Source organism: Macrosteles quadrilineatus, unplaced genomic scaffold (assembly GCF_028750875.1).
Source record: "Macrosteles quadrilineatus isolate MER2022 unplaced genomic scaffold, UCM_ALF_1.0 Scaffold_9__3_contigs__length_116548681, whole genome shotgun sequence".
NCBI lineage: Eukaryota > Metazoa > Arthropoda > Insecta > Hemiptera > Cicadellidae > Macrosteles > Macrosteles quadrilineatus.
In genome coordinates, this window is record NW_026542602.1 from 114,206,329 (window position 1) to 114,222,457 (window position 16,129).

The 16,129-nt window shown below is 35.3% G+C and overlaps 1 protein-coding gene across 1 annotated transcript in view; it reads right to left on the reverse strand.

Moving 5' to 3' along the window:
• Positions 1–16,129, reverse strand: part of LOC129002071 (uncharacterized) — a 57,497-nt gene that overhangs the window by 41,107 nt on the left and 261 nt on the right. The window lies entirely within an intron of this gene.

The following is a 16,129-nucleotide window of genomic DNA, read 5'->3' on the forward strand; positions in this document are numbered from 1 at the left end:
TTAGTGGGACTAATTTACTGTTTTGGGGATTTCTCCGTAACGTTTTTACAACAATTTGAACGAATAATGTTTTTGGCCCTTCGGGCCAAGCAAAATTAAAAGTGAATCGATCCTAGGTCTGGGCCTTTACACACCACCTACGGTAATAACGACTTCCCTATAGGGAAATTCGCTAAAATAAAACTAGTTAATTCTATAAAACGCACATATTGCTTTATTCTGATGCAATCTCAGAAACCCACTGAAGCACCCATCCACTAGGGAGGGCCTAAATATTTCTGCACCTATAAATCGAGGAAATTTGACCGAATAAGTCGACGCCGTCGGATATGAAACCAATGCCATAAATCCAACCTGTCTTGGGTCAACCTAGTCTCGTGACAATGGACTGACAAGGAAACACCGACGCCGCTACTCTTTGACGTCCGTTGACCTGTAGACCCTTCCCAGACGGGTTTCCCGAGGCCCTCACTATAGTAGGTCAGGTAGATCGGAAGCGAAAACAAGGCCATAAATTCGACCGAAAATATTCCGCCACAGCCATAAAATCCCATTGTAAATAAAGCTATGGGGAAATAGACGCAGTGGCTGCGAGATTCGTTGATCTGCATGTTTACTAGCCAAGCATCAGTAATCACTCATAAAATACATGTTAAAATGTAAATAGTATATAGAGTGTACTCCTGGACCAAATGATAAATGAATTTGAAGATCCAAAAACCCAACATTGTGTGATTTTTGTCACATTCAACTGACTAGGCCTACTTTAAGATCCCCGTACGTAGAACGGGCACACAGCTAGTTATAATATAAATATCTAGCATCTAATATAAAATCTATATACTTATTTAATATGCAAGCAGGTTTTTTGAGACAAATTACTCCTCCGAAACTACTGAACCGATTGACATGTTTTTGGTGTCAATGGAAAGAGGGTAACGTGAAGTTGTGCAGGAAACTTTCTTTTTGGGGAAATAATTATTGTCGGGACCACGTAAGTTTGCAGTTGGTGGCAGCCAATCACAAGACGAGGCTAGTGCGACGTTGTCACATCGCCCGTTGACAACACTAATTAAAATATACTAAGCAATATTTTCAAATCAGCTGGTATTGACAGATTTGGCAACACCGCACGGTTCTCATTGGTTCATTCAAAACCATATGGTAAATAGGCTCCTCCTTACGTGGTCCCGACAATAGACAGTGAGGCCCTGGGACCCTTTAAAGTTTCGTATTCCTCCATAAGATTAACATGGGAAACAAAAATTGTTATGAAACTCCAGCTGTTGTCAGAAATTAAAAGTGAGAAGAAGAACATATGTTAATTGTAAACAGTCAATAAGATTGCTAATTTAACAGTTTGCTACAAACATTTTAGGCCAGTCAATAACAGCATTCAACCTCGCAAACGCGCATGTATCTACGATTTTTTTATATGTTGTTAGGTCCCCTAAGAGTAGTTTATACCCAAGTTTGCAACCCTGAAAACCCTGTGCTTCTCCCATGATACTTGAAAAAAAACTGTAAAATTCTGGCTATTTTTTTTGTTTTATTGAAAAAAACTGACTGAAGGAAGCGTTTATCAGGTATATGTGTCCGATACTTTTTTAAAGTTAACTAAATTTGCAACAATTGGAACCCAGTTTGAGCCCATTAAGTCAATTTCTTGCGGATATACAGTTAGTAAAAAATAGGAATTTTTTTTTAACATTGAAAGATTGTCAGTAGGCTCATTTGCCAAGATGCGTGCAGGCTGAAGTAATGATCATAGAGAAAAGTCTTTAGGAAGGATTTTGTAGAGAATTTAATAAGCTTTAATCCAATTCCAAAGTTGTGTGTCTAGGCCTTACAGTTTCACAAACAAATTTAAAATATAAAAATATCATAGTTTGCGTAAATGTTGTCTTTGGGGTTGTATTTCTTAAAAAGATTCGGACTCTACTTTCAAGACATGCTTGGCCTAAAAAAACACATGAAGTCAGAAGAGTATCGTACGTTCACAGGGGGATCCTTCACAAAACGTCGCTCTGATCTGGTTTGTGGACAGATTTGACCATACAACAAGTACTGATGAGGTCCATGAAAAGCCAGGGTGGGCTAACTCATGGTCGGGGAATATCAAGCAGTGTGCTGGCGCGCTGGTCAGTAGGGTTGGTTTCCATGCTCAACATTTGCGGGGAGGTGGAACGTTTCACTGAAACTATGACTCTAACATCAGAACAGCACATTGATATGAGGGCATCCCAAATTGCGAGAGACACTGCAGTTACCAAAAAATAAAGATCTGGTTCAACACCCACCCTCCATTCCCAGTCAGCGATCGCCTATTTTCCATCCACAGTGGTATCGTCGGAGGCCCTGACATCAACTTCCACTTATCTTAAGAACTGGGAGCAGGAGGAGTGAAACAACTTGTTGGTAACAACTTTGGTAAAGTAACTTTTAAACGAAAGGACAAAGTGAAGACAATGACGTCAGGCACCACGTCTGTAAAAGTATTCAACAAGAGAGTTGATGTTGATCTCCTTATATTTTCCAGAGGGTCTGCGTCACAAAACAATCAGATGTACAATTGAAGCAGCATTTTCGTATGAGGTAGCACCGTATCCACTGTCTTTATTTAATTAAGAATGAATGCGCAAGGGCACAAAAATCTTCCTTCTATTCAGCATTTACACCGCTCCCTGAAAACATCATCCCAGGAAACGAAGCGTTCATAGTGATTGATGGTGGTTACATCTTGCACAATGTTATCTGGCATCGAAATGATTCAGTCAGATACATTGTGGTGGGATATGTCAGCTATTTTTACTTTAAACCACTTTGCCAAAAACGTTGCTGTGGTAATTGATGGATACCCCCAAGATGCAGCTATGAAGAGCACTAAACCAGATGAACGCCTGTGACGCTCTACTTCTCTCTCATGCAGTGACATTTTGTTTGATGAACTATAATACCCATCAAAGTGTCCCAAGCAAAAATGCTCTCAAATGAATCTAACAAACACCGACTGATCACCATGCTGTGTACTGAATTTGAGATGCATTGTATTTAAATACATCAATCTCAAGAGTACCCCGATTCTGATATAGTGAGGACTGCCCTCTCCAAGAGTTTATCGTTCGATCAGGTTTTTATCATTGGGGAGGATGTCGACCTACTGGTGCTCCTCAGCGGATTAAGCTCTGGAGTCTGGACAGACGTACGTGTACTTCCAGAAAGGCGGGAGAGGTGGATCAGAGTGTGCCCAATATCCAGCAAATTCAGTATATTTCTTAGTAATTGTTTGTTTTTTAGAAGCCATGTGTTACATCTATTATCTATAAAATGTCAATTTCACATTCTTGCACTCTTTAAAGAAATAAATAATAACAGTAGTCAGTACCTACATTGATGACATCATTAACACCTTTTTTAAGAAGCTATAAGGCCTAAACACACCACTTTGGAATTAAATAAAAGCTTTTAAAATTCTCTACAAAATCTTGCCTAAAGACTTTCTCTATGACCATTACTTCAACCGACACACATCTTGGCAAATGAGCCTACCGATAATCTTTCAATGTTTGAAAAAAGATTCCTATTGTTTACTAACTGTATATCCGCAAGAAATGGACTAAAAGGGCACAAACTGGGTTCCAATTGTTGCAAATTTAGTTAACTTTAAAAAAGTATCGGACACATATACCTAATAAACGCTTCCTTCAGTCAGTTTTTTCAATAAAACAAAAAAATTAGCCAGAAATTTCAGTTTTTCGAGTGTCATTGGAGAAGCACAGGGTTTTCAGGGTTGCAAACTTGGGTATAAACTCCTCTTAGGGGACCTAACAACATATACAAAAATCGTAGATACATGCGCGTTTGCGATGTTTGCCTTTTTTCGTGTATATATTGACTGGCCTATTTACTGACTTGGTTGAAATGAAATATTTTCTATTTGAATTCGGGTTGGCGTGAATATTACAATGGAAAAAAGCGAGAGAGCCTGGATAAATTGATATACTAAAAAGAAAACTGAATTAACACTGTGCTGCATTTGTTAGCTAAAAAGAAAAGGCCTGAAAGGGCCTTTGTTAGCTAAGCATTTGATTAAAATGCGTTATTTACACGGGGGAAATGTTACCATTAGATTACTATTAATATTAATATTATCTACTTTTACCTGAACATTTAATTTAATGTATGTTATAACATCTACTATCAGTTAACTTTTCACAATACAAACAGCTCGTAAACGTGGTAAGTTTTCGTCAAGTGCAACTACAGAAAACGCGATTCCAGAGGACGAGCGTACGGATTCTTTTCTGTACGAGTATTGGTGCTGCTTCGCGTTGACAAGTAGCCACTGCCACAAGTTTGGACGATCCTAAAACTCGACATTCATCGTTAAATATTGTAATGCCCTACAGAGTGAAAAGTCTTTTCATATAAAAGGTGTAAAACTGCTTACCAAAGTTGGATACCGTAGGTCATAACATGTTTCAATACAAATGTTTACAAGCAATTTGTTTTCAATTGATAATGTTGATTGGCGACACAGATATACAGATGTCGCCAAGGGTAGACCCTTACTGCGCCAGGACTAAACAATCCCTCTCTAGCAAACACCCGTACTGCGCCAGCACTAGTCCAGGTAGGCGAGGGGGCGCCTTCTGGTTAATCTACCCATTGGAATTTGGGATGTAAACAAACCACACACCCTTACGCACCATTTGCTATTGCGAATGTAAACAAACATCACAGCTTTCGTTATTTGGAATTCATATTTTCAACTTTGTTTTCCCCACTTATTATTGGTCACATATTTTTATATTGTCGTATTTGATCCCCCTCCTGAAATAATTTCAGTTGTTCGTTAGTTGTCAACGTGAGGAGTTGTAGTTGTTATTTTGTTTCAATGTGTTTTTAGTTGTTGAGTTTCGTTTTGTTAGCGTTCTATTTATTTATTTGAATTAAAGTGTTTAGTTGTTAATCATGAAGAAAATTTTGAGTGAACGGGGAAAAACTTTGTTAGTTATATAGTTGAAAACTTATATTTACGTCAAAGATCACCCTAGAGGAACGGTGGAGATGTCCAAATAACAACTTATTGTATTTTCTTTATACTTGCCGAGCTCTTTGTTAGTTTTTTTAGTTATTTATTTAAAGTCTCCATATACATACAAAGTTAAGAAATTTTTTTTAATGCTCTTAAGTCAGGAAAAATTGTAGAAATTAGTTTAAAGTCAGGGACATTTACATTAATTTTGCGGTATGGTTTGTTATGTTGAAATGAAATAGTTGCTGCAGAGATTAACAAAAGTTATGAAAAATTGGTGGCATATAATATGTAATTGTTATTACCATTTTTCTTATTTCATTTAAAGCTGCAAGTACATAGAATTTGATTTCTTACTAGGTATTGTTTTAGCATATAATTAGTCATAAGACCTGTGGCTATGGAGATGGCAGAGGGCATATTAAGTAATGAAAGTTTTTTTACTAGAAAAACAGTAATATTTAAATATTAAGACCACTCACAGTTCAATTCGTAAAATAACAGGCGTTGAAAAAATATTTAGTCCATTTCTATTTGAATACTAAACCTTGATCATACATACTTGGATTGATTCTATAGTACTAAGACGAATACTACTAATTTGATCACTTAGGTTAACTAGGATAATCCATAAATATTAAAGATTATATGTTTGCGGTCCAAAATGTTGAACGCATTCAAGGCAATGGACATACTTTACTAACCCAAGAATAAATAATAATTATTAATGTTTTTAATCGATTATCCGGCATAAATTAAATTAAACGAGAGCTAGAGCCCCGTGTTTGAAAACTCAACCGAAAGTTTGTAGTGTGTTTGTAGTGTTGTTTTATTATAAATCTTTTTGGAAAATTGTATATTGGGAACTAATACCCTTTTTTAATGTTTAAATGTATTCTGGAATATCATTCGCCTTCCCATTAATGTTAGCCTATATATAGTATACTTATAGAAAATACAAACTGAATTTCGACATATTATTATTTCTATTATGATTGTGACAGAATTATTCACTTCAAAAATCATAATTAAAATTTTATTCAATTATATTTTATTATACCAACAACTAGAAGCAGATATTAATATTTGGATCAGCATTGTTACTCAAGCTTTATTTCATAAAGTAGATTGAGTATTGTAGTAATAGGTTTTAGCACAAAATGCAGTAGGTATTATGATTGTATAAGTCACAGAGTGTTTATAAATAAGTGGATAAATAAGTTTGATTTGATTAACACACTGAATTTAGGTATACGGTATCACACTGAATAACTCATTATTACGACAGTTTCCCTCAGAACTATTATTACAAAGAAAACACCGCTCTGGCGCAGTACAGTTCTGATTTTAGGGGGTGCTGGCGCAGTGAGGGCCTTCTACCTGTACCCTCTGGCGCAGTAAGGGCGCCCCGGTCGCCAACGGCGGCGAATAACGATCAAATTGGTTCTTATTTGAGTTTAAATTTAATCTGTGGTTGAAATAATGATAATGTCATGCAAGCCGTCTGACTAGATTCATACTAGGGTATTTTACTTAATTTAATTGAGGTATGCTGTTGTTTGATGTTATTGAAGACATACAATACTAGTATTGTGTCGTGTTTCATGGAGTTATGTGAGACATATACAGCTATGGTAGTTAGAAGTGCGCGAAGACATCCAGTAAAATGGAAACCCGACCATAATGACCTTGGTCATGATTGTTTCTACCATAAAACCTAACAAACGCGCAACCTTGACCGAATCAACCGAATTAGCGGCAGGAAGTTCTTATTTCGTGGCCGGAAAGTGTGACTTATGACAAATATTCACCATGTAGCTTCTCCGTATTCATTCAAAGCGATATCCTACGGATATATAACCTACTTTTAAAAGAGGTTAAAAGAGGCCGCCAACCTCTTAAAAAAAAATAAATAAAAAAAAACTCTTTTACAGCCGCTTTTCGGTTATAAGAGAGATGCTAAACCTCATGCTAGCTTGGGGTCTTTTTTCATGCCATAAGCATAGAGCAAGGTACCACGGACTACAGTGTAACCAAATTTATTACTCCTTTGACAATACTTACTAAGAAATACTAACGAGTTTACAACTGTATTGAAAGGCAAGCAGATAATTATGTTGACAATGTAGCAATACTTGTTTTACGTTCAGAATCGTATCAAAAAAATTCCAGAAAAAGGTACGGTAATGGAATATTGAGAAATTTTCACCCTTAAAGCAACGAACGTTCTCATTTATTTATTTATTTATTTATTTATTTATTTATTTATTTATTTATTTATTTCCCCAACAGATTGCACCTTTTTACAAAATATGTGTATACAATATGAGATGGCATTTGCAATATTACTAACTAGAAAAGTAATAACAATGGTAATAACAAAGTGATAATAAATAGTAATAGCAAGTAATAACAAATAGTGATAACAATAGTAATAACAAAGTCATAACAAATATTAATAACAGAAGAATAAACTAAAAAGAGTAACAACAAAGAAAATGCTCATTGTTGATTAAATTTCCATGATCAGCTGAAGACACACTTAATGTGCAATTTGCATGGTATAAGAGTGTTCCCGAAGTAAAAAGTGATGGATTCATTTTGTGGTCATCGCCAAATAGAAATAGGCATACGGCACATGAAAATGAGTGTGTAGATTTGCCAAAAAGCATCGGTACGAACGAACTTCCTAGGGCGCCGCCCCGCAGGCCGATTTCCAAAAGGCCTACGCTTTACATGCTTCCAGAATTTAAATTTAGCCTAATTCGGTTTAATCAATTAAATTAAACAGATGGTCCGATGGTGTTTGTTTATTTAATTTAATTTTTTTACAATTTATTTTAGCATTACAAATTCTTTTAAATTGCTATACAGGTTGGGTATAACATGAGAAAAAAATAGCATTACTAATTGCATTAACATAGGTAGAGGTCAGCTATGGCTAGCCCCTCAGGCACTTATTGTCACTGTTTTAGCGGGTCGGATTTTAGACGCTGTCCACCAATGAAACACAAATGAAAACAATGGTTATAATAAAACATCTTGAGGTAATCTGGGTTTTAGTCGGAGTCTCTGGATTTCAGAAGGTTATGGCCTGTGTTATAAAGTCTAATGCTGCTGGCTAGGTTAATAGAAGTTTTGTAAATGATTTGGAGGTAATTTTCTTGATTAAATCTTCTATACGTTTGATTCCCAGTTCTAAATGTATTTAACGGGTTCGAACATACCAGGGACATTTTAGAATTATCCATAAAACTTTATTTTGAAACGTTTACAGTTTGCGAATCGAGCTTGATGAAGCAGTTCCCCATACCGGGCAGGCGTACAACAATAGTGGACGTAGAAGTGTTTTGTATAGAACGGTTGATGAAAGATTTTGATTGAAATTCGTCTGTTATAGTCCTTGTAATTCTAAACAAAATAGTGCAACCCCCCTCTTCTGTAAAAAAAAACTACTGTTCAGAAGTAAATGCATTTTTTTGTGATTTTACCTATCAAATATCATAGTTGCTCTCATCGCTTACCCATGATAACGGTTGTTGACAAGCTAATGGGAGAAAGTATGTATCAGATTGCTGATGCCATTTATTTTATATTTAGTAAACACTTACCCTACAGTACTCATAATTAATATAAAATAATAATAATAATAAGTAGATTTATTAACTGGTTGAATCACACGTTAAATTGTGTGCTCGCATTTGCCTGCACTCGTATAAAATAATTAATTTTATAGCTATAGAAAATCACACTCAGGCTTATAATCAAGATGTCAAATACCTTTTACTATCGTATCATTTTTTACATGTATGCTGCCATATATTTTTTTAAAATCTTAATATAGGGACTTCGGTAATTTGATTGTTTGAGTGCTGAAGTTTAAAGTAAATCAATTCAAATTAGCTTACTAAGTTTACATTTACTGTGTTTTATACGAGTGCATGAGATAACTATAATATAGAAAGTGGAGTGAGTGTCAGCAGTCGCACTCTCTCTTCTGTGATGCAACCAAATTCGGCTACAGTAACGAGAGTGTTGCAAGGGCTTCAAATAAACGGGCGCACCTGAATACAGCCCAAGCGTTCAGGTAGACAACTAACAACTTGACAGCGTTGCAACGCGTGTCGGAGCAAGTGCCATATAGCATGTCCCGGTCAGTACACAGTACAGAAGTTATAAAAATTGAAGCATAACAGACGAATAACATCTGTTTAATTACATTTTAAATATACTATTTTCAAAACATTTCTACTTTCGTTATGAAATATACTGTATCTTTGAAATTATATTGATTTAATGTAAAATACCATATTAGAAAAATACAAGAAACCCGTACCTTTGATTACGGTAGTTAAATTTGTGAAATTACTGAATTACTAGTAAATAAAGAAATTATCAGGAACACTTTGTCAACTGTTTTATAAAATCAGAGGACAAGCTATTGTTAATTAGATCTGTGGTTTGTTCTGAAATAAGTGAAATAACAATAAACTAATGGTAAACAAACACACACACTCTACATAAAAGGGACTGACAACTGTTTTTCAGTATGGTACCAACTAGCATGTGGTTGGATGATCCGTCAAAGTTTAAGCATGTCAACTAAATTAATTAGAGTGAAATAATTAAATTCAACCGAGCCAAAAATGTCCAACATGATGTTTGTTTGCCAGTGACTTTGACGCCAACTATAGTTACTGTACAAGTATCAAGTAAAAGATCAATACATTTCGCATGTGTGTTGCAACCAGCGATCACATTAGAGGGCCATCACAGAGCAGGGCAGGAAAATGTTATCCTCTGCCATGTGGGGTCCATACACGGTCAGTATTATTGCGCAATATTTCATATTGCAAAATATCATTGAATGTGTATGGGTTAAATTGAAGGCGAAAATCAGATTTAATACATTGAGTGAGTACAAACAATTTTGACATATATTGCGCAATCTTTATGATATTGAACCGTGTATGGGTGATACTGCACAATATCCTTTCAATCTATCAGTGCATCTTCTCAAAATTGACGACTTGACTCAACCGTAGGTTGTTTATTGAATTGTGTATGGTGACTCGTCAATAAGCTTCTTCAATATATTGCACAATAAATATTGACCGTGTATGGGACCAATGTGATCATGGTCGATTTACCGAATAGGCACGGTAGGCTTAGGGAGCCTAGGGTGCAAGGCAATTGGCTCTTTGAGGGGCACAAAAAATGTAAAAATAAAAAAATTTTGTAGTTAAATTTGCATGAGATCGCGATAAACTTCTGATAATCCTTCGCGGCCTAGTCCAGGAGCTGAGGGGATTTGAGCATGCATGAAAGTAGTACGCAATGTTATTGCTGATTATTGTAATATGGACTGTGGTGATCAAAATTACGTATGTCGCCTATAAGGTGGTCTATAAGGTGGGGGGGGGGCGCAAACATGGCGGGGTGCGCTATGCGTTAAATCGGTGATATTTCGAAAACGGTAAAAGATAGAACGTCGGTTAAAACGTCGTTGTAATCCTAAAAATATGGACTACAATAGTGATCATCAGGTCCGTGGTCGTATCTCTAATAATAAACCAGTTATTGTATAAAATATGTAAAAATGGACTATTCGTGTAGTTTTTTTCCGAAAGTAGAATTAGTTTGTAAGTGTCGCAAAGAAGTAATATCAAATATCTTTTCTGATAGTTGTAATACGGACTGTAGTGATAAAAAATACACATGTCGCCTACTTTTCAGGTGGTCGAGAACTTGGGGGGATGGCGACAAAGATGGCGGATCGCAATATTCATTGAAACGACTATATCTCGAGAACGGTACGAGATGTACATCTCCCGCGGTCGTGTGGACATATCATTGTCTTCTGCGATCGCGGCAAAATTCGGATCATCCCTCGCGGCCGTGTGTAGACGTTTTATCGTCTCCCGCGGTCACGGAAACGTCACTGTTGTCTTGCACAATCGGTAAATTGAAAATCTCAGGTATAAATACAAAATTCACGCATAATTTGGAATTCCCGGTTAAAAAACCTCACGCAGAATTCCCGTATTTCCCCGTTGGTGGACACCCTGTTATATATATTGCAAAGGGCACTGACCGTGTCAAAAAAGGGCCTGAATGTGATCGCTAAATTATTATTATTGTTCTTTTTCAGCGCTCGCTATTTGCAACACCTGCACGCAGGAGGGCGACCTTCACACACACAAACACCCTGCACGTAATACGCGCACACACGCGCGCGCGCAACCGCCGACCACCAGCTGTCGCTATGTAGTCTCTACCGTCACTGTGTTGATTTGAAGATTGGTGTTGTGATAGGTCACGTTTGTTTAAAACACCGATGTACCTTCACTCATACATATTTGGGTTAAAATACGCACATAGTGGCGTCCCCATCTTAAATAATTGATTGATATAGACTAATTTCATCCAGTCAAACAGAGCTTGACAACAACAAATCAAGTCCATAAAACACAGCAATCCATATATAAATCCCAAAGTACCCACGAACTTTTGATAAAATTACAAGTCACATCCCCATAAACCATATACTTATATAAAATGTTCGTCATGACGAGAAACCTTGCGCAAAACTATCCATTATTTGATAAATAATTGTTCTCTCCTTTCTAAAGGGAACTTTCCATATGCCTAATGTTAAAATACCTCAGCTGTACTTATTTGTTTGTTGTTCTTTCACTTTATTACCATATTGAGTGAGATCAGGTATGATTATTTGTTTGTATTACTGTATTCTGTTTTGTTTATTTCAGCTTAAATTAGCCAATCAATAGTTTTATTAATACCTTTCTTTGACTAACAATACAACTATAGGCATTCCATCCCCATGTTAAATTTGTAGCTAGCATTTTTATCAAAATCGTCGTAGTTGATGCGAGCCACCGATTGCACACCGATTGATGTGAGTAGGCCTACAGATTGCGCTGTTCAAAATTACTAAATTCTCAATTCTGTCGAGGTAATACTGTACAGTACTTATGAAGTGAAGCACAGACTGTGTCTATGAGTGAAGTCAAACCACGTAGTACGTTTTCTGTGAGTCAAACGGGGTGAAGAGCTAATAGTATAGGCTTCCATAAATGCTAAATTGGAGGAATGCTATAGGAATCATCACATGCTTGAAATACATGTACTGAATAATACGTGATTATGAAAGCTTTCCTCAAAATATTATCTTCAATTATAAAACACAATTTAAAAATCGAATGGAAATTTCACATGCTTGAAATACATGTACTGAATAACACGTGATTATGAAAGCTTTCCTCAAAATATTATCTTCAATTATAAAACACAATTTAAAAATCGAATGGAAATTTCACATGCTTGAAATACATGTACTGAATAACACGTGATTATGAAAGCTTTCCTCAAAATATTATCTTCAATTATAAAACACAATTTAAAAATCGAATGGAAATTGTAATATTGCGAGTTTTTGTTGTGTAGTAAACATTCTAGACGGAATCGATAAATATTCGTGAGCGTGATTTTGGAAGGAATTAATATTTTGTCTTAAAGATTCAAGACAACTAAAAGAGGGCATATTTTAGCCGAAGGGTTTTTAGACTAGGCCTATATACAGGGAATGAGGGAATAATCATAATTGACTAATGATTTAATGGTGTTCCCACAAAAATATCTCAAGAGAATTCTCTGACCGTTTTCTGTAAATTCCCCTGACCACGGTATATGTTAGGCACTCTGCGTTTTTTAATTTTTTATTTAGATATAGGCTATGTTCGGTATTTATCGGTTAAACATATTTTTTTTATTTAATACAGCCTCTACCATCCCCATAGCCGCCATTACACACCCTTTTAGCGAATTTCCCATAGGTAAGCTATTACTGCAGGTTTCTAGACTCTAGACCGATTTACTTTATGTTTTGGCGAATTTGTTTATTTCATACTAAGCTATCAAGATTTCGATGAAATCACCTCTCACTACGGGAGTGAAGTACATAAGTGTGCTGCTACAGCTAAAGGGAATAATGTTATTTGAATCTTTCAATGTATCTATATCAGCATGTCAACCCTGTAATGTCAACCCTGTAAAAATGGTGATATACCGTGAACAAATAAATAAATAAATGAATAGGAAATTAATCTGAAAAATGTAATGGAATACTTTAGTAGGAATCCAGCAATGTAAATGGCAATTCGCTTAGTCTGGAGTTCTGCTTTGGCGGGGAATTTATCAAAACAATACCGAATAATAAATCAAATTCTAAATACTTACACCTTTGAATAAAACAAAAAAAAATAACAATACAGTAGAACCTTGATAACAAGACTTTGATGGGGATTATCAAATAAGACTTGTTATCAAGGTTAACTTCTTATCGAGGTTTGTAATAACATGTAATTAAAGGGTGAAATAAATTCTAGGGAGTTTGAAAAAACTGGTTATCAAGGGTGACTTGTTATCAAGGTTCCACTGTAATTACATACACCACAGATTTTTCAGAACTTTCTTTTCAGCAACTATCTCATTCATAAAATCTCAACATAACTAATCATCCAAAAAATTAACGCGATCATAAAAGGTATTAGGCTAATAAGTTTCCATGACTTAACTTTTTTTTAATTTCCCCTGACTTTCGGCTTTCGGCTATAAATTTCTCTTTCCCTGACCTTCCCTGACTTTTCAGGTGCGTGGGAATCCTGTGATCGTATATGAAATTTCCTGGCGAATCAGTCTGCCACAAAATTATTATCTAAAACTGTATACAGTATGTCCTTTTTGGATCATCCTTGGAAAAAAATGCTCTCATTCTCTGACAGTTTGAAACGCCTAGATAGTGATTGGACAATTTCATAGGAAGCTACTTCCTGTGAGTCCGCGCGTGGCAGAAGATAAGGAACCCATAAAACCACATCGTTGTATGATGTGGCTATTCTATGGTTGGTTGTATGGATCATAAACATAAACAAATTGTACGTAACTGGCCTGAATCTTATACTAATACCATTTAACATATTGTTTGAACAATTTCATTTAAGGCCAGTGACTTAATTTAATTTGTTTATGTTTATGATCCATATACCGCTTTCTGTTCGTGGATCGATTAGACTCTATAGAACATTTACTTAAAAGTATGCATTAAACAAAAAATGTTACACAGAAATGTTTTCCCCTCTTGAAACCCGTTGTTCAACTATTACGTTCACTAATGACAGCAGATAAAAATATGATATATAGACAAAATCATAGTCCCGGGGGATCGAGCCTTGCTCGGTTTGATCAGACACATTTTATCATTTACAAAAATAGTTTTATTACAAACCAGGGCTGTAGGACAGAAACTGGATTTTTCCCAGCCTTTTATATGACCATATTGATTTCTCGTGGCCATACCCCATATACAACATAAAATGAAAAAAATCCTCGAACAGAAAAAACTTTGCCCGTACATGCGCTTGTTTTAGATTATAGGATTAGTTCCAAAATGGCTTTGTGACAACGACATACGAGATAATAAAAAAATGTAAATTAAAAAATCCCATGTCATATTTTTGTAATAAAACAAGGGATATATTTTAATAAAATTTTGCAATTTTGTTTCTTTTATTCTAAGCTATCAACATTTCATTACAAAAAACACAACTCAATACCTTCCCTGTAGCAGCAAACCTAAGCACTCATTAAAATTATTGTTAATTAAATAGGAAATAAATCTGACAATTTTTCCAGCCCGGTAAATGGAAATTCGCTTAGTCTGCAGCGGCGGGGGTATCATTGTTTACTTTTTATTTGTGTTACTTTGCTCAAACAAATAGTTATTTTTATTTTTGTCAACCCACAAGACCAATGCTATTTAATTCAAATGTTGCGAAATACGATTTTTTAGGTAAGTTAGCGGTTGTCACCAAACCAATCCCGTTTTTTGGGGCTATAAGCCCCTTAATTCCAAAATTTAGTCAAAATCATTCAGCAATAGACTACTCTACCTACTTACCTAGTAGTCTACTTCATGGCACAATAGGGCAGAGTACGATAAAAATTAGTGAATATGATAGAAGTAGGCCTATACAAAATTCTATAGACTCTGTCTCCCTACAAACAAAACAGTTTACACAAATTTGCAAGAGGTATTAACTGATTCGGTAAGCGAAAATTGATGATAGTAAACATGACCTACTGACCTAAATGAGATTATATTTAATCGGCTTCTCTCTATTACTCTATTCATACTTAACGCTAATTGCATTCTCGTTTAGATATGCTTATTTATTTATTTTGTATACCAACGGAACATCTCCAATTTTATAGACTAGACATAACAATATTTCTCTTTTAAAAATAACTTAAAACTAAGTTTAATTGAGTTGGGGAAACCGGGCCTTAAGTGACTGTAGAATTTAAATACATTTTTGTAAACATTTCAACCCACAGCAATAAATATGTACATATGTAACAATAACAATAAATATGTATAAATATGTAATAAATATGCTAAATCTCATTCGAATTGCGTGAATTGGTTTGGTAATCATTGCTGATCGTATTACAAAAGTAAATAGGCATATCACTTTCACCGTTTAAATGCAAAAATAAATATATTATTTAACCGCGACTCAAATTAGGGATGAATGAAATCATACTTTTTCTTCTATTCTTCCATATAACGCGTACCCTAACTTACGTTGTATGGATGCATTATAATATCCAGTCAAAATAAATACATGCAAACTAGCAAACTGCTAGCATAGGTACGGTAACGATATGTCAAACCACTCAAAAACTCGCCAAATAATGATTTGTGTATAGGTAGGTATTGTTATTGTATAAAATCATAATGTCGTGTCTAACATTAAAATGTAAAAATCATCCATTTACTCCATAAAGAAAATGGGTTTTAACTTAGTTCTGGCTTACAGCCACATAACTTAGGCATAAAGCAAAGCTGACCACAATTTTATTTTACTGCTAGGAATAAGATAGGAGGCCTAAATAGCTAGTAATTTAAATTTAACTTTGTTTACATGTACCGTACAGAAAGAAATTTTTTACTTTAAAAGTTGTCTTAATATGCTAGTAGAATTGGTTGAGTAACCATTGCCATATAAT